The sequence below is a fragment of the Mus musculus genome, chromosome 12 (assembly GCF_000001635.26).
Source record: "Mus musculus strain C57BL/6J chromosome 12, GRCm38.p6 C57BL/6J".
Taxonomy (NCBI): Eukaryota; Metazoa; Chordata; class Mammalia; order Rodentia; family Muridae; genus Mus; species Mus musculus.
This window is the reverse complement of record NC_000078.6, coordinates 30,429,334-30,456,576: the sequence shown is the minus strand read 5'-3', so window position 1 is coordinate 30,456,576 and position 27,243 is coordinate 30,429,334. Positions and strand designations below refer to the sequence as shown.

Here is a 27,243-nt window from a genome sequence, read left to right as displayed (position 1 = left end):
GGACACGCAGAGTTTGGCGTTGCCCAGCTGGTTTCAGTCTTGCTTTGTCCAGGATTCCTCCTCACCATGCTCCCTTTCCTTCCCTTTGGAAGGATAACGTTTATCCTGCGCCAGCGAATGTTGGAAATATATGATGTGCTTTTTGATTTTGATTTTACAGGGGATTATAGTTAAGAGATTGTCGTGAGTCTCAGAAGAGACTTTGAACTTCAGAATTTTAAATAGGCTTGACATGATAGACTATGGAAACTTTTGAAGTTGGGCTGAATGCTTTTGGCATTATGATGTAACTATAAGCCTATGGGGGCCAGGGGATGGAAGGTTTTGGGTTTGAATGAAAATGCCTACATCGGCTCATAGGGAGGGGCACTGTTGAGAGGTGTGGCCTTTTTGGAGTACATATGGCCTTGTTGGAGGAAGTGTGTCTCTGGGGCAAGGCTTTGGGGATTCAGAAGCACAAACCAGGGACCAGTGTCTCTCTCTTCCTGCTGATCTCAATGTAGAATTCTCAACTACCTTTCCAGCCCATATCTGCCTGCTTGCTACTGTACTTCCCCCATGTTGATAATGGACTAAACCTCTGAACTGTAGACCAGTGACAACATTTTTTTTTTCACTTTATAAGAATTGCTGTCATCACGATGTCTCCACAGCAATAAAACCCTAACTAAGGCAGTATTCTTCTCAAGGCCCCACACTAAACTTTACTAAATCCCTTGGTAACTTGGCATTTACTCTGATGAGACATCATGACCAAGACAACTCACAGAATAGAGTTTACCGGGGCCTCACAGTTCCTGCTCCCAGTACCACACCTCCTCCAACAAGATTGTTTCTCCTCATCTTTACCAGACAATTACACCGACTCGAGCCCAAGTATTCAAATATATGAGTGTATGGGGACCATTCTCATTTAAACTTCTGCAGTAACAGAGTCTCCATAAATAATGTGGCAATTTTGAGTCTCCAAATTTCCACCATGACATTCTATGAGAAAACATCATGTAGAAACTCCCTCTACAGGTCCTGTTATTTGCAGACTGGGATGCCTATGGATCTTTTTAGATATTCACCCTCCTTGCCTTCCTTGATTGTGTGTGCTTTGTGCTCTCTCTCTCTCTCTCTCTCCCTCTGTGTGTGTGTGTGTGCGTTCATGTGTGTGTGTGTGTGTGTGTGTGTGTGTGTGTGTGTGTGTGTCCTTGTTGGCCTAGATAACAGCATTAACTGCTGATCCTTAGCTTGGGGCAAACTCCCCCTGAGTAGACCCCGCCCCTTGTTTCCAGGAACTGATTGTACTCTGCATGGCCCAACTCTCACACAGTATTTTGCCCATGGCATGGTAAGTGTTGTAAATCCAGGAACTCTGCCCAAAATGATTCCTTTGCCTCTCAAGAGCTTTGTATAATAGGCATGTAAAACAAACAAAAAATGAATATAATGAAGACAAATGAAAAGGCAGAGCATGTACAACGTAAGGTGGTTGGAGAAAGGGAAAAATCTGAGAGAAGTTGGGGGAGGAGGGATGACCATAATCAAAATACATTGTGTAAAATTCCTGAAGAGCTAGGAAAAAAATTGGGAAAGAAAACTAAAAGTCAAGAAGTATAGATGAGAGTCAAAGAGAGAGGAAGAGTCATCTGCTGTGGGACAAGAAACAGTGCATATACTTCTGCACCCACCCACCGTGGCCTCAAGGGCTGTGCCAACTGCATTCCACATCTCCAACGCTTGTGCCTCAGCCACACTGCTCTGCATAGCTGCTTTGAGCTGGGCAATGTCCTTAGCAATATTCCTGTCTCATAAGTCATCAGACAAGTCAAGATGGAGGCCTTTATCTTTATTCCTGCTGATATCACATCAGCAAAGTAAAGATTTCCAGCCCTGAAACTCACACTTAAATTTGGGTCATTACCAAAAAGGGTTTTGCTCCCACTGGGAGCCGAAGAATGTAATGATATATGTTATGGTTTTGATTTAAATGTCCCTGACAGGCTCCTGCTTTGAACTCGTCATCTCAGGTTGGTTGTTTCTTTGGACATAGCAATGCAAAAGTAACTAGCACAGTAATCCACACTGTCTACAGGCTGAGAAAGTGCTCCACTGCCTCTCTTCATCCTCCATGCCTGCAGGGTGCCAATGGAGTTGAGATTCACAACCACTCCCGAGTTAAACCCAAGTAAATACAATAACTACAATAACTGCACAATTAAAATATGTGTCCGTATGGCTGGAGAAATGGCTCAGTCAGCAAAGTGTCTGCTGTGCATGAGGTCATGGGTCAAGATCCTCTACAACCCACATTAAAACCAGGCATGGCAGCTCACATCTGCAACACAAAGCTGGCTGGGTAGAGGCAAGTGGATCTGTAGATCTCATTAGCTAGATAGTCTACCAGGATCCATATTACCCATTTCCTGCCTTTAAAGGCTCCACAACAACCCCATGTGGCTTGCTTTAGTCTTCCTTACTCTGTGTTTTCCTGCACAGAGAGTAGAAATCCTTCTGATTCCAATATCATTATCCTAATCACAGTTTGACAGCATAAGTCCTCAATGAAAACGGGAAGTTTTCTGGAATCTCTCAAGCGTTCAGCAGCCTGTGTTTCATCTACCCTCTCTCCTGAATGATACACATACAACTATAGGCTTTTGTTTAGCTAGAAACACAATTTTCTAAACAAGTTCTATTCACTGATATAAAATGGACATGTCATCTAAAAGGAGTGCTCGTCTGGAAGAAAACAAAATGCCCTTCTTAGAATGGAAGGAGTATACACAGCCAGCCATTTAAGTGAAGCACATTTCTTTTAGAGAGGACAGTGTCATTGTCACACGTGCACACAGAGAGACGCATGCACAAGCTTAAGGCCTTCTAATCTTAGCTCCCCTAGATTTAATTCTTGAAGGGAGAATGAAACTTCGGAGTCAAACTTGCCATGGCTGAATAGATGTGAAGCTGTATCACTTCAGGGAGGAAGCCTTCCGGGCTCAGCTGAGCATTTCCAGGCTGCCTTATCTCTGCCTAGAAAAACCATATTATGAAATCCATTGAAGTGAATTATGAGATAAGCTTTGTTCGGGTATCTCTAATGTCCTGTGAACACCATGTCCACAAATCTTCCCTGCCTCTTCCCTCCAGTGTAGGTGCCTTTCTGCCTCAGCTTGGGAGGGCACAGGGTGAGGATGAGCGCCTTCCATTTCAGACGACGGTGAGAGGTCAGATGGCAGGTTGGTGGGACTGGGTTCAGACTGGGTTCAGGGTGAGGTGTCCACTTCCTTATGGGGTCTAAGTGATGGAGTTTCATCCTTTTCTGCATCTGGTGGTCTTCTGTGACTGATAAGTTAGTTCTTAGGCCTGTTTTCCTGTTACGATTTTAATAATCCTTCCACACAATCTTAAAATCCTGATAAACTTACTTCCAGGAGTAAGTCATTTTCAGTCTGTGCTGCATGGGTAGTGCCAGATATATGGTATCACCCACATGTTCAGCCAGGCATCCTCGATTCTCAAAATGAATTTAAAAGCTGCTTGCAAAATGGAGACTCAAATTCTTGAAAAACCACTGCTCTACACATCTCATAATCACTTCCACCAGAGAGCATTCTGATCTCAACACACCAGTGTAATAATTTTCCCTTCCATAAAGTTAAATGACTTTGGGGGCTGGAGAGATGTGTCTGTAATTAAGAGCATTTCTGCTTTGGCAGAAAACCTGAGCTCAATTCCCAACACTCATGTCAGGTAGCTCACAATCACCCCTAACTCTAGCTTCTGGGATTATAAGACCTCTGACCTCTGCCCACCTGTGTTCATGTGCTCAGGCCCTACTCAGACATAGGCACATAATACACAAACTTAAAAATGAAATTCTTTTAAAATCTATTTTTGACATCCATATTTTCTTTGCTGCAATAGGTTGTCTCTGAAATACTGGGTGACTCAAACATCACTGTAGGAGGTGTACAGGTCTTGTCAGACAGACCGTTGCATCCCATGGTACCTTTCGACACTTCAGCTAGTTGCAGCTGAGCATGCTCCAGCTTCCTTTTCCCTTCACAGGTTCAGGGAAAACAGTCCTTAACCCTGTTTATCAAGTGCAGCTAAACTGCCATTCACTTCCTACTTAATAAACTAATGCAAATGTATGGGAGAACACAGCCATGAAACAGTCCAAAGGTCATCTATGTGGTTCTCAGTATGGTCACGGGAGGCTGGAACACGTCGCTGCTCTCTTCTCTGAGCACCTATAAAATCTCTCCTTCTGCTACGAGTCAAATCATCTAACAGGAGCCACTGTCAAAATGATGAATAACAAGACCCTACCCTTCCTGTCTTCATTTTACATCATTTGATTTGATCTGACTTCTTGAGAAAACATCTCAATATGTAGTCCTGACTGGCCTAGAACTTATTGCATGGGCAGGACTGGCCTTGAGCTCAGAGAAATCCACCTGATTTTCTGTATGCCAAGTGGTGGTATTAAAAGTCTCCGTTACCATACCTGGCATGTTTTATCAATCTTCTGAATCAATGTCAATAATTTTAAGAGGTTATATTTTGCCAATATGTCATGATAAGTTCTTCCATTCTGTAGCAAAAAGCATGAAAATCTGTTCACACCAACTTCCCTCAATACCCTACTAGCAAAACAATTCAGCAATTACATTTGTGGTGTAGAGATTTGCATGCAATTTACTTATAAAGTTGCATCAAAATTTTAATTTCATATTTAAAATGAATCATTAAAAACTAATTTATAAGGAAATTTATATATGGTTGTGTAAAAGCATGACATAGAGGTAATTTAAAGTCATGTTTCTCAATGCTGGACTCCCTATAATTAAATGCTAAACACCTTTGTTAAACTGTGTGTAAATAATTTTTATTTTAGACAAAAATATTAAATGTGCCTAGCTGTACTACATATAACGTTAACAATTTTATGAGTTCTTAATGTAAAAGAGAAAGAAATTCATATCTCTTGCAACCTCATTAGTTCTTAAAAACTAAGTTTGGGCTGACTGTTCCTAATTTGCATAGACATCATAGTGGCACTTGTATAAGAAGAAAGAAAAGTCAATGCTTACCATTGCTTTAATTTTAGAATGTATTTCAAATCTGGGTGATATATCCAAGCTAAAATTATCACTCTCATTTATACTTTATAAAAATAAGTTAGGCTTCTTACTGCTTTTTACTTTCATTAGCAGTACACAAAGATCAACTTAAAATAAACTACTTTTAAAAGACAAATGCACTAGATAAAGTTCAGCATCCATTACAGTCCATCATCGCAATGCACGCCACCTGCTTCAGTAGCGACAGTGTGCTCTTGAGACAATCTGCTGCATTTGGTATGAAATAGAGGGATGTTGCCAGAGTAGCCTGGTCTGCAGGCCCCTGAGGGAGCCTCTTAGTGGTGTCACTGGCAAAGCATGGAAAAGTGCTGGTGCCAGACATGGGGTGATACTGTGTTGGGAGACAGAGACCCCAGTACAGAGGTCCTTGGACCTGCCCAGGCTAGTTTCTCAGCTTGTCCCCTGACTTCAACTCTTCATGTGTTCTACTATAATTCTAAATGTTTTGACAGGGGACCTGTACCCACAAGCATGGGAACAGTGAAAGAGAGGGAAGGGTGAAAGAAGACCCTGTAGACCCTGAGTTTGCAGGACCAGCCTAGGTGGCCCTGTTCCCTCCTTCTGTCCCCTACCCACTCCTTATCCCATTCTGCATCCCCAGCTAACCTTGAAGCCATGTAGACCCCTGGTGGTGGCTCTCTGAACATACAGGGATCTTCATTCCATAACAAACTTTGAGTAAATTAGTCTCCTTCCCAAGTAGAGTTTAATTCTTGGCTAGCCACAGTGTTTGAGTACTTTGAGCTATGATTTGTACCCAATGTACTTTCTTTCTTTTTTCTTTGGACATTGGGTACAGATAAGATTTTCTAACCTTTTAACAGTTAAATTACACTGCAATTTGAATATCTTTGCATATTGGTATTTCTATTTTTATCAAGTTTATAATAGTTCTTAATAGAAGTATTGGACTTAAAGGTGTCAATATTTTAAAGATTCTTGGAATATGATTATATTTTTTGGTTGTCTAAATGTATCTTTGCCATGAATGTATTAATACACATATGGAGAATATTTTACTACATTTATATATTTGATTCTAAAACACTTTCTATTATAAATTTTGTTTTAGTTTTTTTAATTAGGTATTAGATAAAAGTGTCACCTGCAATGGAGGTCATGAGTTAGGACAATAAAATCAGCTATGCAAACAACACTAAGTTTGCTTTACAAAGATAACCAAAAGCACACAGAAGTTAGAGAGAGAGAGAAAGAGAGAGAGAGAGAAACTTTATTTTTCCCTTTTTTAAATAGGTATTTTCTTCATTTACATTTCCAATGCTATCCCAAAAGTCCCCATACCCTCCCCCCTACTCCCCTACACACCCACTCCTACTTCTTGGCCCTGGCGTTCCCCTGTACTGGGGCATATAAAGTTTGCGAGAACAATGGGCCTCTCTTTCCACTGATGGCCGACTAGGCCAACTTCTGATACATATGCAGCTAGAGACACCAGCTCAGGGGGGTAGTGGTTAGTTCATATTGTTGTTCCACCTATAGGGTTGCAGATCCCTTTAGCTCCTTGGGTACTTTCTCTAGCTCCTCCATTGGGTGATCCCAATATTGGATGTGATCCATCCAATAGCTGACTGTGAGCATCCACTTCTGTGTTTGCTAGGCCCTGGCATAGCCTCACAAGAGACAGCTATATCAGGGTCCTTTCAGCAAAATCTTGCTAGTGTATGCAATGGTGTCAGAGTTTAGAGACTGATTATGGGATGGATCCCCGGATATGGCAGTCTCTAAATGGTCCATCCATTTGTCTCAACTCCAAACTGTGTCTCTGTAACTCCTTTCATGGGTGTTTTATTCCCAGTTCTAAGAAGGGGCAAACTGTCCACACTTTGGTCTTCATTCTTCTTGAGTTTCATGTGTTTTGCAAATTGTATCTTATATCTTGTGTATTCTAAGTTTCTGGGCTAATATTCACTTATCAGTGAGTACATATCATGGGAGTTCTTTTGTGATTGGGTTACCTCACTCAGGATGATGCCCTCCAGGTCCATCCATTTGCCTAAGAATTTCACAAATTCATTCTTTTTAATAGCTGAGCAGTACTCCATTGTGTAAATGTACCACATTTTCTGTATCCATTCCTCTGTTGAGGGACATCTGGGTTCTTTCCAGCTTCTGGCTATTATAAATAAAGCTGATATGATCATAGTGGAGCATGTGTCCTTCTTACCGCTTGGAATATCTTCTGGATATATGCCCAGGAGAGGTATTGTGGGATCCTCCAGTAATACTATGTCCAATTTTTAAAGGAACTGCCAGACGGATTTCCAGAGTGGTTGTACAAGCTTGCAATCCCACCAACAATGGAGGAGTGTTCCTCTTTCTCCACATCCTCAACAACATTGACTGTCATCTGAATTTTTGATCTTAGCCATTCTGGCTGGTGAGGAGGAATCTCAGGGTTGTTTTGATTTGCATTTCACTGATGATTAAGGATACTGAATATTTTTTTTTCAGGTGCTTCTCAGCCATTCAGTATTCCTCAGGTGAGAATTCTTTGTTTAGCTCTGAGCCCCATTTTTAATGGGGTTATTTGATTTTCTGGAGTCCACCTTCTCGAGTTCTTTATATGTATTGGATATTAATCCCCTATCTGATTTAGGATAGGTAAAGATCCTTTCCCAATCTGTTGGTGGCTTTTTTTGTCTCATTGATGGTGTCTTTTGCCTTACAGAAGCTTTGCAATTTTATGAGGTCCCATTTGTCGATTCTCGATCTTACAGCACAAGCCATTGCTGTTCTAGTCAGGAATTTTTCCCCTGTGCCCATATCTTCGAGGCTTTTCCCCACTTTCTCCTATATAAATTTCAATGTTTCCGGTTTTATTTGGAATTCCTTGGTCCACTTAGATTTGACCTTAGTACAAGGAGATAGGAATGGATCAATTCGCATTCTTCTACATGATAACTGCCAGTTGTGCCAGCACCATTTGTTGAAAATGCTGTCTTTTTTCCACTGGATGGTTTTAGCTCCCTTTTCAAAGATCAAGTGACCATAGGTGTGTGGGTTCATTTCTGGGTCTTCAATTCTATTTGATTGGTCTGCTTGTCTGTCGCTATACCAGTACCATGCAGTTTTTAATCACAATTTCTTTGTAGTATAGTTTTAGGTCAGGCATGGTGATTCCACCAAAGGCTCTTTTATCCTTGAGAAGAGTTTTTGCTATCGTAGGTTTTGGTTATTCCAGATGCAGAATTTTCAGATTGCCCTTTCCAATTCGTTGAAGAATTGAGTTGGAATTTTGATGGGAATTGCATTGAATCTGTAGATTGCTTTTTGCAAGATAGCCATTTTTACTATATTGATCCTGCCAATCCATGAGCATGGAAGATCTTTACATCTTCTGAGATCTTCTTTAATTTCTGTCTTTGGAGACTTGAAATTCTTATCATACAGATCTTTCACTTCCTTAGAGTCAGGACAAGGTATTTAATATTATTTGTGACTATTGAGAAGGGTGTTATTTCCCTAATTTCTTTCTCAGCCTGCTTATCCTTTGTGTAGAGAAAGGCCATTGACTTGTTTGAGTTGATTTTATATCCAGCTACTTCATTGAAGCTGTTTATCAGGTTTAGGAGTTCTGTGGTGCAATTTTTGGGGTCACTTATATATACTACCATATCATCTGAAAAAGTGATATTTTGACTTCTTTCCTTTCCAATGTGTATCCCCTGGATCACCTTTTGTTGTCGAATTGCTCTGGCTAGGACTTCAAGTACAATGTTGAATAGGAAGGGAGAAAGTGGGCAGCCTTGTCTAGTCCCTGATTTTAGTGGGATTGCTTCCAGCTTCTCACCATTTACTTTGATGTTGGCTACTGGTTTGCTGTAGATTGCTTTTATCCTGATCTTTCCAAGACTTTTATCATGAATGGGTGTTGGATTTTGTCAAATGCTTTCTCCACACCTAAGGAGATGATCATGTGGTTTTTTTGTCTTTGAGTTCATTTATGTAGTGGATTACATTGATTGATTTGTGTATATTAAACCATCCCTGCATCCCTGGGATGAGACCTACTTGGTCAGGACAGATGATTGTTTTGATGTGTTTTTGGATTCGGTTAGCGAGAATTTTATTGAGTATTTTTGCATCGATATTCCTAAGGGAAATTGGTCTGAAGTTCTCTATCTTTGTTGGGTCTTTCTGATGTTTAGGTATCAGAGTAATTGTGGCTTCATAGAATGAATTGGGTAGAATACCCTCTGCTTCTATTTTGTGGAATAGTTTGTGAAGAACTGGAATTAGATCTTCTTTGAAGGTCTGATAGAACTCTGCACTAAACCCATCTGGTCCTGGGCTTTTTTTGGTTGGAAGACTATTAATTACTGCTTCTATTTCTTTAGGGGATATAGGACTGTTTAGATCATTAACCTGATCCTGATTTAACTTTGGTACCTGGTATCTGTCTAGAAATTTGTCCATTTATTCCAGGTTTTCCAGTTTTGTTGAGCATAGCCTTTTGTAGAAATATCTGATGGTGTTTTGGATTTCTTCAGGATCTGTTGTTATGTCTACCTTTTCATTTCTAATTTTGTTAATTAGGATGCTGTCCCTGTGCCCTCTAGTGAGACTGGCTAAGGGTTTATCTATCTTGTTGTTTTTCTCAAAGAACCAGCTCCTCTTTTGGTTGATTCTTTGAATAGTTCTTCTTGTTTCCACTTGGTTGAATTCACCCCTGAGTTTGATAATTTTCTGCCATCTACTTCTCTTGGGTGAATTTGCTTCCTTTTGTTCTAGAGCATCTAGGTGTGTTGTAAAGGTGCTAGTGTGTGCTCTCTCTACTTTCTTTTTGGAGGCACTCAGAACTATGAGTTTCCCTCTTAGAAATGCTTTCATTGTGTCCCATAAGTTTCGGTATGTTGTGACTTAATTTTCATTAAACTCTAAAAAATCTTTAATTTCTTTCTTTATACCTTCCTTGACCAAGGTATCAATGAGAAGAGTATTGTTCAGTTTCCACGTGAATGTTGGCTTTCTATTATTTATGTTGTTATTGAAGATCAGCCTTAGTCCATGATGATCTGATAGGATGCATGGGACAATTTCATTATTCTTGTATCTGTTGAGGACTGTTTTTTGACCAATTATATGGTGAGTTTTGGAGAAGGTACCATGAGGTGCTGAGAAGAAGGTATATCCTTTTGTTTTAGGATAAAATGTTCTGTAGATATCTGTTAAGTCCATTTGTTTCATAACTTCTGTTAGTTTCACTGTGTCCCTGTTTAGTTTCTGTTTCCACGATCTGTCCATTGATGAAAGTGGTGTGTTGAAGTCTCCCACTATCATTGTGTGAGATGCAATGTGTGCTTTGAGCTTTACTAAAGTTTCTTTAATGAATATGGCTGCCCTTGTATTTGGGGCATAGATATTCAGAATTGAGAGTTCCTCTTAGAAGACTTTACCTTTGATGAGTATGAAGTGTCCCTCCTTGTCTTTTTTGATAACTTTGGGTTGAAGTCGATTTTATTAGATATTAGAATGGCTACTCCAGCTTTTTCTTCAGACCATTTGCTTGGAAAATTGTTTTCCAGCCTTTCATTCTGAGGTAGTGTCTGTCTTTTTCCCTGAGATATGTTTCCTGTAAGCAGCAAAATGTTCGGTCCTGTTTGTGTAGCCAGTCTTTTAGTCTATGTCTTTTTATTGGGCAGTTGAGTCCATTGATATTAAGAGATATTAAGGAAATGTAATTGTTGCTTCCTATTATTTTTGTTGTTAGAGTTGGCATTCTGTTCTTGTGGCTGTCTTCTTTTAGGTTTTGGTGAAGGATTACTTTCTTGCTTTTTCTAGGGTGTGGTTTCTGTCCTTGTATTTTTTTTTCTGTTATTATTTTTTGAAGGGCTGGATTCTAGAACGATAATGTGTAAATTTGGTTTTGTTGTGGAATACTTTGGTTTCCCCATCTATGGTAATTGAGAGTTTGGCTGGGTATAGTAGCCTGGGCTGGTATTTGTGTTCTCTTAGTGTCTGTATAACAATTGTCCAGGATCTTCCGGCTTTCATAGTCTCTGGTGAAAAATCTGTTGTAATTCTGATAGGCCTGCCTTTATGTTACTTGACATTTTTCCCTTACTGCTTTTAATATTCTATCGTTATTTAGTGCATTTGTTGTTCTAATTATTATGTGTTGGGAGGAATTTCTTTTCTGATCCAGTCTATTTGGAGTTCTGTATGCTTCTTGTATGTTCATGGGCATCTCTTTCTTTAGGTTTCAGAAATTTTCTTCTATGATTTTGTTGAAGATATTTGCTAGCCCTTTATGTTGAAAATCTTCATTCTCATCTACTCCTATTATCAGTAGGTTTGGTCTTCTCAATGTGTCCTGGATTTCCTGTATGTTTTGAGTTAGGATCTTTTTTATATTTTGCATTTTCTTTGATTGTTGTGCCCATGTTCTCTATGGAATCTTCTGCACCTGAGATTCTCTCTTCCATCTCTTGTATTCTGTTGCTGATGCTCGCATCTATGGTTCCAGATTTCTTTCCTAGTGTTTCTATCTACAGTGTTGCCTCACTTTGGGTTTTCTTTATTGTGTCTACTTTCCTTTTTTGGTCTAGTATGGTTTTGTTCATTTCCATCACCTGTTTGGCTGCGTTTTCCTGTTTTTCTTTAAGGACTTCTACCTGTTTTGTTGTGTTTTCCTGTTTTTATTTTAAGACTTGTAACTCTTTAGCAGTGTTTTCCTGTATTTCTTTAAGTGAGTTATTAAAGTCCTTCTTGATGTCCTCTACCATCACCATGAGATATGCTTTTAAATTGGGTCTTTCTTTTCGGGTGTGTTGGGGTGCCCAGGACTGGCTGAGGTGGGAGTGCTGGGTTCTGATGATGGTGAGTGGTCTTGGTTTCTGTTAGTAAGATTCTTACATTTGCCTTTCGCCCTCTGGTAATCTCTGGAGTTAGTTGTTATAGTTGTCTCTGGTTAGAGCTTGTTCCTCTAGTGATTCTGTTATCTTCTATCAGCAGACCTGTGAGACTAGCTCTCTCCTGAGTTTCAGGGGTTACAAACACTCTCTGCAGGCAAGCTCTCCTCTTGCAGGGAAGGTGCATAGATATCTGGCATTCAGACCTGGCTCCTGGCAGAAGATGAAGTCCCGAAACAGGGCCTGTCCCAGAAGCTGTTAGCTTCTGTAGCCCACACTCTCACCTGTGCAGACTAGTCTCAATGGGATCTGGGAACAAAGAGGGCTCCCCCAGGTGCTCTGGCAAAGCCCCTGTTTTACAGTTTTTAATGTTGGTGAAATGTCTTTGTTTTCATTCTGTTTGTAAATGTATCCATTGGCATAGAGTACCTTAGGGCTATGTGTAGAGCAGAATTTCCATGTATGCAATGCCCAGGGATGCAAGACAATAGGGAACCTGAGATCACTGTAGGCTTCAAAGCAGGGAAGCAAGGAGGGATCTTAGGGAGCCAATAAAGATGTGTGCTATTCCTGGGCTGTGGGAATTCACATTGTGAATGATAGAGGGTTTTTTAATCTCCTGAGGTAGGTAGAACCTATTTTAATGGCAATCTATTTCAAGCGACTTTTCAAAAGCTAAACATTATATAGCCTGGTAACTCTGTAACCTGAAGCTACATTCATTCTGATGCATTAACTTTCCTGGGCCTTTAACTTATTAGGAAACCCTTAATCACCTTCCTAATTATGACTGATACACATTTCTCCATTTGACCCTTTGTGGGTTGGCAATTCAGGATCTTTAGATTTTATTTTGTGTTTTTCCATCAGCTTTGGTGATTCATGCTTACAATAAACTTATCTATGCCTGTTTCAATTTGAATATTGTCTATCAGTCTGTCTTTAAGCATCTGTCTCCTGTATTGCTTTTTGTCATTTGGCCACTCAGTCCTAGGAAACTATAGACTCTACCATCCCTTCCACTCCTTGCTGCTATACAGTTTCTAGACCTTTGAAATTCTATATTTCATCATCAATATCATAGTGTCATTGTTCTTTGTACAGTATAAAGTTATCACGAATGTCATAGAAATAAAAATAAGCATTATAAATCTAGCTTGTACTAGTAGGTATGCTTTGCAGAAATCAAATCTCTTTAAGTGCATCCTGAATACCTGATTTTAACTATTGATATTCATACAGAAAGAAGGTAGAATAATTCCATGGAAATTGTGGATTTCTAGAATGTATGACCTATTGATGCAGGAGAAACTTAAAGTAGTTAAAATTAATGCTATAAAGGACTTATGAACAATGTTGCTTAGGAAATATTAAGTTACACAGAGGAGAATTTAGTTAAAGGGATGCTGCCTCCTATGTGACAGGAAGACAAATAGAATAGCAATCAGACTTGTTAGAAACTGTAGGGAAAGTATTGTACCATACTTGAAGTTTGGGGTTGCTGAGAAATTGTTTCTATTAATGTTTGTTCACCAAGATGGACTTCTTCTAAGGCTCCATTCCCATAATGAAAGGAGGCAAGCCATTTGGCTCATCCTTCTATCAGAGAGTATGGACATCTCAAGGGACAGCACAGGGTCACAGACGTCATTAAATTAAGCTATGCCACTAAGTTCTCTTCGATCTTATCAGGAAAAGTGTAATTCTACCAGGTGGAAAAAATGGCCCTAAGTAACAGGTAACAACTATTCAAACACACACACACACACACACACACACACACACACACACACACACACACACACACAAAACCAACCAACCAACCAACCAATCAACAAACAAACAAAAAACACTGTGTGCTTCAAAAATAATTCTGGCTATGTCTTTTACTTATAAATCTCCCATCTTCCCTAGAGCCCAGACTTGTAGTCTCCTGCTTCTGTTTAAATTGTCGAAGTGTAACCTGGGGCTGGGACATGAAGATTTGTAAATGACATCATATGTGAAGAGTATAATCTTACGGTCTTATAAGCTGGAAAACTTTAGTATTTGAGGCTAGTTCTTTTCTGTGCATTAGCCTGAACCAGTCACATGCTGTTACTAAAGAGTTCTTTTTTTTTTCTTTATTAATCTCTAAATGAGCAGAATGATTTCTCACTGCAAAGGCATATTAATTCTACAGCACTGCCGGTTCTTTAGCTCTAACAAATGAATATATTGCTTCCTTCAAGAAGTACATTCTGACTCTAAGGCACCTGTGCACAATATCTCCTTCCAGGTTGTGTGTGTTTTAATGAAAAAATGTTTGAGAGTAAAACGCTCTCAGAGAGCACAGCAAATTTCCAAGACCCATTGATGATTTATGGGACAATAGGAAAAGTCACACTGCTTTCTGGCAGAAATAATACATATACAATTACTGGCCTGTGTCCGGGTGGGAACAATTCCTAGTTTCCTAGGAGACGTGTGTGTGAGGACCTGCTTATCCCGCCAGTGACACTCATATATCTCAGATGTTACAGCTGATGTTCATTGGGTTGATGGTCACTTTTAATTTGACGAGATGATTTAATTAGGGTTTTATTGCTGTTTAAGAGACACTGTGACCACAGCAACTCTTATAAAGGAAATCATTTACTTGGGGCTGGATTACAGTTCTAAGGCTTAGTCCCCATTGCCACCATGAGAGGAAGCATGGCATTGTGCAGGCAGACATGATGCAAGTGAGGAGCTGAAAGGTTTAAATCTAATTTGGCAGGCAGCAGGAAGAGAGAGTAAGACATTAGGCCTGGCTTGAGTTTCTTAAACCTCAGAACCCACTCCCAGTGCCATACTTCCTCCAACAAGGCCACACCTCCTAATATTGTCACTCCCTATGAGGCTATGTAGGCCGTTTTCATTCAAACCATTACACCAGATCCAGAAATCACCCAGGAGTTAGTTATTCTCCTAGGTGCCTCAGTGAGGCTGCTTCCACCAACAGACAGGTCTAACTGTGGAGAGAAAATTGACCCTGAACATGAGTGAAGGAGAAAGGAAGCTGGGGCCCACATTTCTTTCTCTGGTTTATGATCCATCCAAAGGTGAGCTAGTGCCTGCTTCCTCAGCCAGGAGACCCTCCTGGACCTTGCTTCTCCCACCACTAAGGACCCTATTCCCTGAATTATGAACCCAAATATACACTTCTAAGTGAAGTTACTTTTTTTGTCTACTATCTGGTCACAAAGGTAAGTAATACACCAGGTGTTAAACGTTGTCAAGGATCTTTTCTCTTGTTTGGGGTTGTACTGTAAATTTCATTATGGGAGCTGGTATCCCATGCTTAACACAGATGGCGAGTGTTCCCGGAGGCCTTTGACTCATGAAATTTGTATTCACATCCTGGTTCATGAATTACATTGGTAGACCATGGTAATACAACAAGAAATGTTCACTGAACAACAACAACAACAACAATACATTGAGTACAAACATGCTGGCCAGTGTGTTTTGACTGATAGTAAGCTACAAGAAGTTCTGTGAACAAGTTTTTTGGAACAGGAAAATGTTGAGGAAAACTAAATTATTCTGGAAATATTAAAGAAAGGCATTAAATCTATATACTTACAGTTTATTACAACTAAGAACTACAGTGGTCCCTGTGACCTCAGGAACATACATTTAGAAATCACTTTAATCTACATGGCTGTATTGTGATTTGGGTTGCTTCACATGAAACCTCTGTCAACAGTCTGCTCTGTTTTCTGTACACCAGGAATCCTGCTTTCTTGCTTCCTAGTTTTTGGCCAATGAAAACACTGTTCGCCAAGAAATAGTGAGCCATCAGAGGATTTGTTCATTCATCAGAGGATTCTTCTGGAGCATGGAAACAGTGGGTGCTGATGCCTTTATCCAAGGCAGGGCAGTTCCTGGAACCCACATAATTTAGCAGGAAAGAACTGAATCCCACAGTTATCTTCTGATATACACCTGTGGCATAAGAAAGAAAGAAAGAAAGAAAGAAAGAAAGAAAGAAAGAAAGAAAGAAAGAAAGAAAGAAAGAAAGAAAGGAAGGAAGGAAGGAAGGAAGGAAGGAAGGAAGGAAGGAAGGAAGGAAGGAAGGGAAAGAGAGAGAGAAAAAGAAAGGAATGAAGGAAGACAAAAAAGAAAATATGCACACATGCAATGAATTTTTAAAATCACATGTTTTTAGAGAAACAATTAATTGGAAAATAACTGGAGTATTTTTAATGGAAAAAGTAAATTAAATTTGATTATTTTGAATTAATTTATTTCATGTCATATTTTACTTAATAACATTCAAAAGCATTAACATGTATAAACATTTATTTTACTTGAGCTTATGTTAAAGTATTGCTTTTTATACAAATTTGTTGCTTCTATTTTACATTTGCATTAGGCAATTAGTCTACTTGATTTTATTTCCATTAAATACGATTAGAGAAAAATTGTGTAACAGCAGAAATTACTAGAATTAATGAATTAGGAATCAGATCCTGAACCTTTGTCACAATCCTATCTGCTCAAATTTTGGAAAGTCGTATATGACAGGAACTGACATTTTGATGCTCAGTGTATATGACAGGAACTGGCATTTTGATGCTCAGTGCCCTGGTCTGGACCCCACTCTTATTTCTGATATAGCCATGAAGCCAGAGATGAGTTTTGTTTGAATTCTGTTCAAGTACAAATTTCGATAAGAGATAAGTCTTGTCTTTTTAAAGTTTTCTAGAAAATTCTGTGTTGAATCACTTTTTTATTCTAAGCCAATCTGAGAGTGCGGTAACAAAAACAGCTAGCATTTAATGAGCCTTTGCTGCATTGGGACTACCCACAAGAACAAGTTCAGGCTCTGTGAGGAGCTAAGATGTCCAACGTTGTCCTGGAAGCCCCATCACCCTTGTGCCCTTCTCCCCTCAGGGTTGCAGAACCTCTTTTTTCCTTCCTGGTGTGAACATTTACCTTGGCTCTTTCTTGCCTTCCATTCTTTGAATTGGGTTTGTCGGCCTCTCATTATTACTTCCTAGTCACACATCTATCAGATGCCTCAAAGCATGTTGGTCGTATCCTGTACCATAGTGGAGGTGTCTCCCGGGCACCACACACTGCAGACTGTGCATGTCAACAAGCTTTAGACGTTCACAGCTAGACACATTAGGAAATTCCCACTGAAAGGAGGCATTGTTTAAATGCGGTTGCTTGCTTGTTATACTCAGAGTATGTGCATTCTTTAAAATCCTGACAAGACTGCCCCAGAAGGACTTACAGAGTTGTGGATCACAGATCCCTCCTTTGGGACGTAGCTCTTGGGACCTGCAATGAGTCGAGCCAAAGAGAAGAACAGTGAACTTGCCATAGGTACGTCCATGTGGTGCATAATTTATTTCCCAATGTGACTGCTAATCATTGCTGTTTCCCATTTCCCTCTTTCCCCCAGTCAATACTCATTTCGTGTACTCTGCCCAGTAGACTTCCAGAAAGCATGTATGAGTGTCCCTCCCAAGAATTACATCCTTCCTCACTGGTCTGTCCATTCTCAGAATCCCAGGGACCTCCAATGCCAAACTCAGGGCCAGCATATTTTCAGTTTCATTGCCCAGCCCAGCTACTTTGCCTAATATGGAACTCCTCATTCTTCATAAGCGTGTGAATTGTGTTTTGAAGAGAAAGCTTAAATGTGTATTACATTTCCTTCTTGGTTACTAAAAGCTGTAACAAGTAAATGTTGAGTGAATGTATGCTCAGATTGTTCTCAGCCTTAACAGCTTCATCTTACTGCGTGGAGGAGTGTGTGGGGTAGTAGGGGAGGAAGCTCTCTCTCTCTGTGTGCGTGTGTGTGTGTGTGTGTGTGTGTGTGTGTGTGTGTGTGTGTGCTTGTACCACACCATGTAAAACAATGTACAAGAGAGCCTTTTGATGGAAGGATTCTTCATAATAACTGTAGATGCTCTGCCCACTGGTGGCACTGTATAGGTAACCTCTGCTCTTAACTGTACATTCAGGCTTCCTCTGCAGAACAGCAAAGAACAGTGAACTGGGGTATGACTTCATCATGGAGAACCTACAAGTGTGACTCTGGAAAGAGCATGTGGCATGCTCAGTGACATCACTAAGCCTTACTAGAAGCTCCGTTCTCAGTAAGATCTTATTCCCTCCACCTTCTCCTCAAAGTGTATGATCTCACTTGCAGCATGAAAAAAATTCAGAAAAATCTAATTTGGAGACATAATACAAAACCAACAGTGTGTCCTGTAAACTTAAAGGGCAATATTTACCTGGTTTCCATTGCAATGTAATACAATAGACAAATACAATATAAAGAACAGTTTGTTTGTGCTCATGTTTCCAAAGGCCTAAGGCTAATGGTGGTAGCTGGTGATGAGATTTTTGATGGAAGGACCATGAGACAGACGGTGAGGGCACCACCTGATGTGGTAGCATGTGCATTCATATGTGATCGCCATCTTCACAAAGTCACAATCATGGGGCCTCCCTCACCGGCCTCATTATCCTAAATCATCCCAGTGTCCATACCTCTAAACTCGAGAGTCAGATCACATTACAAACCTTTCCATACCTCAAACCAGTGATGAAATGTCAGCCCACCAAAACTTGGGGGATGAGCGTATTATATACACACCACAACAGCACTGACAGAAAACAAGGGAAGCCTGAGAGGAGACAGGACTCCTGTCCTCTGATGCTCTAGTCAGGGTGTTGAATCACAAAGGCACATTAAGGAGAGTTAAAGGAATCTGAAATAGTTTGTTCTTCAGTTCACAGCAATCTCAATGCTAATTCACTAATGGAGCGTTGTGTGTCCTGTGTATTAACACCATCAGCAATGTTAGTAACTGGGTGTGAGGCCTGTGTGAACTCACCACTCTCTTTGTGTAGCTTTTCTGCAAATCTGAAACCAATTCAAAATATTAGAAGTTAAGCAGTGGTAGTCCAGGCCTTTAGTCCAAGCACTTGGGAGGCAGAGGCAGGCGGATCTCTTCTGAGTTTGAGGCTAGCCTGGTCTACAAAGACAATTCCAAGACATTCAGGACTGTTACACAGAGAAAACTTGTTTTCAAAAACGAACAAAATGAAACAAAACAAACAGACAAAAATTAGAAAATATCCATTCTTAAAGATGTTTCATAACATGAAAGATTTCACAGATATAAATTGTTATAGAGCCCATTGGAAATTATAAATCCCCCTTGTTTGTTTTGCTCTAAGGTTATAAACTAGGTAGATTCTTCCCTAAGGCTTGTCATTCTAACGTGCCAGGAGAATTTGATTTTCCTGTTATTTTTCCTGTCCCCAGAGGCTGACAAGGGAAAGAGATGAATTAAAACTCTCAGTGATCTGCAAATTTCCATATATCACCATGCAATAAAAACATCAGCAAAAAATTAAGGATTGTAATTTAGTCTAGCTTTATTACTAATGCATGAGAAATGCGTTTAAGCAATTTAAATTAATAGCACACACGGTACAGCAATGAAGCTGTTGCTTGTTTCCAAGTCAAATGTTCATGTTATAATGGAATTGTGGGGTTTTAAAAAAATCTCAGTGGAGCTACAGATAGACTAACTACCTTTTCTTGGCTCAGCCATTGAACTCATCCTGTGGCCTAGGCTTCTCTCCTCCTTAGACTCATCCCCCACCCCCACCCCGGCTATGATTTTGATGAGATTTTACTCTTATACTTTACCCTTGGGTTGAAATGTCATAGGTTCCCTGGTGTAAAACACATTTCCTTTGCAGGTGTCTAAGTCAAAAAGGAAAAATAATTTTCCAGAAATTATTCACTGAGCATATATACATGGGCCTGTATCCTCCTGTACATGCTCATGTGGGTTTTCAGCCCACCCTTCAGTTGTCACCCCACCACTCCAGTCTGAAGCCCATCTGTGAGGTCATCCAAGGATTCCTGCAAAGGACAGTCTTACCACAGACAGAGTTTCAATGGTGCCATTGGTTTATATCTGTGATGCAGGAATCAGACAGCATCTACTCATCAGGGCATTTCTCCATGGAAACTTGAGATGGCAAAAGGAGCAGGGTAGAGGTGGGATGGGCACTGTCTTCGTTCCTTTATGCTACTATACTAAACACTATAGACAGGCCACATAATAAAGAGCAGAAACACATTTCTCAGAGTTCAGAAGACCAAGGGCAAAGTGGCAGCAGGTCTGATATCAGGTAGGGACTGCTGTCTGCTTTCAAGATGGTGTCTTAGTGCTTTGCTGTCACATCACTTAAAATGACTAAATATGCTAAGGGTAGCCTCAAGCTTTTCTGACAGGCTAGGCCATTGTGCTTTAATTAGGACTAGCCTTCTGTATTGATCATCCTTTTTTTCCTATAACGAAATATGAAAAATTCAAGAAGGAAGACTAGTTTGTCTCACAGATTAAAGTTAGGGTGTCTAGGCCTATGATAAGGGAAAAAATATCAGGGTGGGTGGCATACGGCAGGATGGATATGCTTACCTCATGGTGGCAAGAAAGCAGAAATGCAGAAAGGAAGGAAGACATCAAGTACAAAATACCATCTTCCACTCATGGCCCCATTTCCCCATTTCCTCCAACTAGCTTCTACTTTCCTAGCAGGTTTTCTTCACCTGCTGGGCATCAATCCCTAAACAACCGAGCTTTTGCAGTTACCTTAATCAAACAATAATGACATCATTGTATTATGATTAAGGTTTAATGTATTAAGTTTTGGGTGACATATTCAGACTCTAACCAATAATAATAGACTCTTTCCATCTTTTCTTCTATATGGGAAGATATGAGGGGATTTCCTTATTCTGCCTTCTCATGGGAGCTGGCCCTTCTGATAGGCTGCTGTGAATTTTTCTGCTATAATTCCCTAAAACCCAGATGTTGGGTTCTAACATACAGTGGGCTAAGGTGAGGCAATGGACACTAGTGGGGATGACTGAGCCATGTGTGTTCCGTCCTCGGCAGTGGAGTGAGGTTGCTTACAGAAGAGTGAGGGGTGCAGCTCGTCCCTTTCCTCAAACAGATGTAAAATGTAATGATAGTTTTGCTAAAAGAGTTCTGGAAACACTTGCATGGTTCCAAGATCACCACCGTCTTCATCTTCCCTCCTGTTTGCCCATTGTGCCCTGCCTTCACTGAGCCCTCCTTTGCCTGGGGTGCTATTTCTCCTGGATCCCTGCAGTATTCAATATTCCAGAGAAACTGAAATACATAAATGTTTTTGTAGACTATTGCTGGGAGCAGTCTGTCTCACCTGCATGCAGCCTGAGCAGCCAGCAGCGGGAGTCAGCCGAGACAGCAAAGAGTGTGATGCAGAAGCCCAGCAGGTCCTATCAGAGTGAAACCTCGGCTGTGCTCTGACGCCTGCTAACACTTGATACACAGATAAGAGGATGAGGACAATGGCAGACTTTCACTTGTTCCTAACACTGCTCTCCTCCAGTTCGCACAAGTAACACTTCCTACAGAAAGCATATCATGTTCTTTCTTCTAGAATGTAATTTCAATCTAGCTCCCCGCCCAGGCAGTGCAGATGTTTTCCTGGTAATGCACTGAATACGGGTATCATGAAAAGAAATGTCTGAGTCAGAAATGAGTAGCTTTAAAGACTGCCAAATCCCCACTGAGTGGAAGGACCTGAGCTCGGAGCTTCATTGTAGAAGAAAAATGTAACAACTACTCTGCTTTCCTGTGTACAGTGAGTGCTCCCCACACCAAAACCAGTATCCCATGCCCAGCTGCCCATGTCCAATTCACCCACAAAGCTTGCAGGAAATTCAAGCAACCCCCAGAAACCTCTCATACTGTGTCCAGGCATTAAGTAGAAAGAGGTTTCAGCTTAGCCATCTTCTCACAGTGCCAAGGATGGGGGTCAAAGGTGACTGTCTTGTTTGAAAAAGGTAACAAATGTCTTCATCATGAGATGTATAAACAATTGGTGAGCTCTGCAGAATGCACAGGTAGATAATGCCTGTATCTGGTCAACTGCAACATGGCATGCTTCCAGAGTTCCTCCTTTTCTTCTTCCATCTCCCTCTTCTTCCTTCACATGTGCGCTAGGTTTCCCTTTCTTTCCTGTGGACAATGGGTTAAAATTTTGTACAGAAGGAGGGGATATCAAGAACCAAGAGCATACATCCAAATGCAGTGCTCTGATCTGTCCACAGCATGAGCCTCTGTCCACAGCATGAGCCCAGTGTCTACAAGTATGCCCAGCCTTCTACACCACCCCTCCAGAAAGAAGTCTCTGGAAGGGAACTGGGGTCATCTGCAGCACTGCTGAAAAATTCAGTGCTCCACGCCCTTACTTTAGAAGTAGCATCCTTTCTGAAGGCTGCCTTTGGGTTCAGGGTACAAGTTTACTCTAATTTGACCTCTATGCCAATTATCCTCCTCACCTGCTGGTGTAGGTGACAATGTGACCTGTGTCCTGCCAGAGCTTGAATTTGAGCACTAAAAGGAAGAAAGGATGGGCCAATCAGTCTGGTATAGGAACATCCACCTCTGGCGGGGATATGTTGGGGGGTTATGCAAGGGAAGGTGATCCACCAAATGGTAAGGGTTCTTCCTATGCAGGTCTCAGAAGCAATGCTAATGTGAGATTAGCAGGCAGGGTTCAGGGTGGTGTGGTAATGTATAGGGACTCAACAGAGATCAGCAAGTGAAACCTTGTCACCTTGACATGAAGTGAGTAATCACAATGAGACGAATAAGCAGCTATCTCTTTAATTAGACCATTATAATTTAGCTGCTTCCTGATGTTGGGCAAGATCATCTCCATATTAAATCTGTGCAGCTGTGGGAATCCACAGGAGCCAATATCTCCATCCTGGAAGCCAGTCCCATGAGTCTCATGAGTTTCTTACGAGATCCTCAACAGGCCTTAACCCTTTCTGTGGATTATATAGAAGCAAACAAGTACTTGGAGATGGTCCTTCTATATGCTGTAGATGCTGAGAAGTATCCATACATAGGAGTCTGCATGCAATTCTGAAAGAACTCACTGATCACCAACTTGGACTTGGATTGAAACCTTACTCTGGTCTCTGGTCTCTATCTGGGATGATAAGACATTTCTTTAGCTCAACCCAGGAAAAATCATCAAACAACCACTCATTCCTTTAAATAGCCTGAAAATGTGTAGCCACCATGTCTATAAACAAGGCCCGACAAAGGCATTTCTTCTGAATACTAGCATATTTTTAGATGACTGTACAAAATTTCTTTTATCAGAATGTTCTAGAAGGAAGGAAGGTGACACAATGCCTTTGTGTGTTAAACAGTCATAGCTGTCTTCTGTGGTAGCCTCCCTGCATATACATTTCTGGCTCTCCTGTTCCTTTTGATTCTCAACTGGTCTTGTCGCATCTGCGTGCTCTGTGTTCCCATTCATCACCTGTCCTAACACAGCATTAGATGCCGGCTGTGCCACCGTCTCAGGATAGCACTCCTCTTCCTAGGCAGCCTTGCTCCAACAACACCCAGCTGACCCTTGGCCTGGGTGTACCCTTAGCTTCTCAGTACATGCTTTTCTACTTGAATGTTGAGTATTAACTGCTTGACATGCTGGTTGACTTTTGAAACTGCTTTTTGTTTTATTTTTCTAGTGAAGGACTCAGGGGTGCAATATAGAGGATGCCCTGGAGTTGAGGTATCAGGTCGAATCCTGGAGCACAACAGGGTTCAGCTTTCCATACCACCCAGGACTGGCATCTCAGGGGGTCCTGAGCCAGCCCAAGGACCTGGAAGGTACCCATGAAAACATGCTGAGGTCTGTTACTGCATTCTCCAGACAGTTTGCTGTTTCAGTGAGCAGAGAGTAGTTGCTGTGAAGTGAAGGTTGAAGCATCTCTCCTGAGGTTTTCATTAAACTCCCAACATAACATGCAGTGTCTACAATTCACAATTACACAAAACCAATTTTCTCACATGCTGGTGTAATTTGGGGGAGAAAAAGTTCACCTTACTTCATTTTCATGAAAGAAAAATGCTGATATCAGGTGTGTTATCAACACCTACAGCAGCTATGAGCAATGCCCCCTAGACACCTGCTCTGAATCAAACAGCAGCAAGTTCAATTCTATTTTGAAGTGAAGATAAAGAAAATTCACATGCAACAAGCTTTTGCCATCCTGTGTTCTTAAATCAGGGATAGACAAATTGCATTCAGTCAATCTGAAAAGTCCCCCCAGAGCCTGTGTGATCATGGACAGACCACAGGATTGCCACTGTGATTTTAAAGTCAAAGTTATCATCCTGTTACCATCTGAACCCGAGCAAGACTCAGCATTAGGAGGCAGGCCATCCTTCAGCTACAGATTCCTTGTGAAGAAATTGAGATGGTGACATGTGTAATCTGCTTGTTGAGAGATTCAGACAGCATTATGAGAATGGTGTTGACCAGACAGGTTCACCATAATAGTGATAGTCTGGGCCAGTCTATTCACAATCTCTCCTCTCTCCACCTCCTCTCCTTTACACCCCATAAATAATCCCCCACTCCAACAAAGACAGATGGATATTTGGCAACTTATAAACCACTATGAAGTCTGTCTCTATAAATTATAATAGCTAAGTCAACCATGAATCAGAAATAGTCAACTCAGACCTACGTGTGGAAGGCAGATGATGTTAACAAGAGACCTGAGTAATATCTGGACTCCCATTTCCAAAATCCCATCTGGAAAGTCATACCCTCACCATGGAAGGAAATAATTGAGAAGCTGTGCCTTCCCTGTGGGTGGGGAAAGTGGAGGCTTAGTTAGGATTATCATTGTTAAGAAGAAACGCCATGATCAAAGCAGTTTGGGGAGGAAAGTGTTTACTTGGCTTATGCTTCTACATCATTGCTCATCCTTGAAGGACGTCAGGACAAGAACTCAAACAGAGCAGGAAGCAGGAGGCAAGAGCTGAATCACGCGCCATGGAGGATGCTGCTTACTGGTTTGCACCCCTTGGCCTGTGCAGTCTGCTTTCTTATAGAACCCAGGACCACCAACAGAGGGATAGCCTCACCCATGGTGGAATGAGTCCTCCCACATCAATTACTAATTAAGAAAACCTCCTACTGGCTTGCCTACAGCCATATATCATGGAGGCATTTTCTCAATTGAGGCTACCTCCTCTCTAATAACTCTAGTTGTACTAAGTTGACATAAAACTGGCCAACATACTACACCCTCTCAGTGCTGGGTAAGGTACGAAGCCATGCTTTCTCTGAGGGTAGGATACAAGTGGTTGGAAACCATGCCCTGAAGCCACATTATCCTCTTAGATTGGGACAGGCCAGTAAGGTAAAGGTGGGAGCCACATTCCCTGTGGACAAGGCAGGGACCACGCAACTCAAAACCCTTTTCTGTATCCAGAGGCCCCAGGAAGACCACATTTCCAGTTTTTGATGGAGATATAAAATAAAAACACCCTATTGCTTTTATGTGACATTTTTATCTTTAAAAGAAATCCCAGTTGCCTATCAAAAAAAAAAAAGCTCAAAATGCAAATTTCCATTGGTCTTTAGCTGGTAGGCTTTGCTTTAAGGGCCTCAGCCACTGGAGGGTATAGTAACAAACACACGAAGACAGGCACTTCCTTTTATGTTCTCTTTGGCTCTTTCTCCCAAAACCAGCCTCAAATACAGCCATCCATGTAAGTCATTTTTGTGTGTCCACATTCAGATTTCAGCACAGGACTGGTCAGAAGCCATGTGCAGCCGGTGAGCTGCAACAGCTGTGCCCAGTGCTGACCATGGTCCTGAGATACTACCATCCAGAACCTGGAATCTATTCTACTTTGAAGGATTATGATGAACACTGACAGCAAAGTCGGTGAATGTAACCATGGAAAGGCTTGTTGTGCACAGCCACCCACCAGTGAAATACATCACATTTTGAGGTGTCTCATTAAGTAATTTGTACTCCAGGCTAGAATCCGACTCTAGAAATAAGGTAAGAAAGATCACTTCACTATGCCCATGGTACAAGTCCAGGGAGAGAAACAAATCTACTTCCTTTAATATGTGGGAATCCTTTCATCTCCAGCTCAGAAATATGACCAGCTGTTCACTGGTGTTCTCAGAAGACACTAAGCAAAAATGTTTTCTCAAAGAGAAAATGATTGTAAGCAAGGCTGTGATCAGCTTTTAAGGCTGCCACCTCATAGCCAATTAAATGGTCTGCTGACTTACTTCTCTGTAAGTGAACAATGCCAGTTTTTTTTTCCAGTACCATTCTATAATTGGCATTTTGAGGCAGTGGGTATTTGAGGGTGAAGTGGTCCAGGCTGCTTGTACACATGATGGGTCATGCCCAACTTTAAAATTGAAAAATGCATTGTGGTTTCCATTGAGCACATACCAGAGTAACTTCGGCAAGGAAGATGAAGTTACTATTGCTTTGATGGTTGCTATTTTCAGCTATGACTGTAGGGACTTTTTTCTCTCCCTCAGGGCTAAAGTAACTAGAACTGATTATAATGAGGACTATGGGGTAGCTAGCAGGATCTGTGGGGTTCTTCCTCTGGGTCCTAATAGTCTTCCCCAGGTTAGGGGACATTCTAGATCTCTGAGTCAGATTCTTTCCACTCATACGAATGTTGATACTGGGGTATGTGTAGCACTAGGCAGGCCTCACTCACAGATTCTCAGAAAACCCCAGCATCTCAGGCAGCCAAACAGAACTGACTGTCTTTACATAAGAACACATTAACTGGAAAATCAAAGGCAGAATTATGTTATAGCCCAAGCTTTCATCACTTCAGTTCTAGAAAACAGCTTGTCCAGAATTCCAGAGTAGCTGTCAGAACCAGTCAGCTGTGTCTTTCAGCTATCTGTCAAGGATTTGAGTCTGTACTGGTTAAGGGTGTATATCCTGACCATGTACTGATTCAGGTCACCCATATTGTTGGCCTTTTCTAAAGTCCAGAGGTGGTTTTGAGAGCACATGACAAAGGCAGGAGGGCCTTTTAGCAAGGCAGTGTGGTGTCACAAGGTGACACACGTCCTGATGCACATGCAGTGGATCAATTTTGGCTCTGCATCTCATCAGAACCCATCGTGTACATGGGACAGGATTCCACCCTGCACCTCGGTCCTGTTCCCATCATCCTAGAGCTCTTCCTCGTGCTTCATAGGCATAGCACTTGAAACTTCCACACTTTAGGCTTCCACACTTTTAGGCTCCAAGGGACATCCCTGTATCCTCAAAGAACTATACATGTCCTAGAGGACCAAGAGGG

General features: G+C 41.2%; 1 long non-coding RNA gene across 1 annotated transcript in view; it reads left to right on the top strand.

Moving 5' to 3' along the window:
• Nucleotides 1-27,243, top strand: part of 2310016D03Rik (RIKEN cDNA 2310016D03 gene) — a 56,800-nt gene that overhangs the window by 10,782 nt on the left and 18,775 nt on the right. The window lies entirely within an intron of this gene.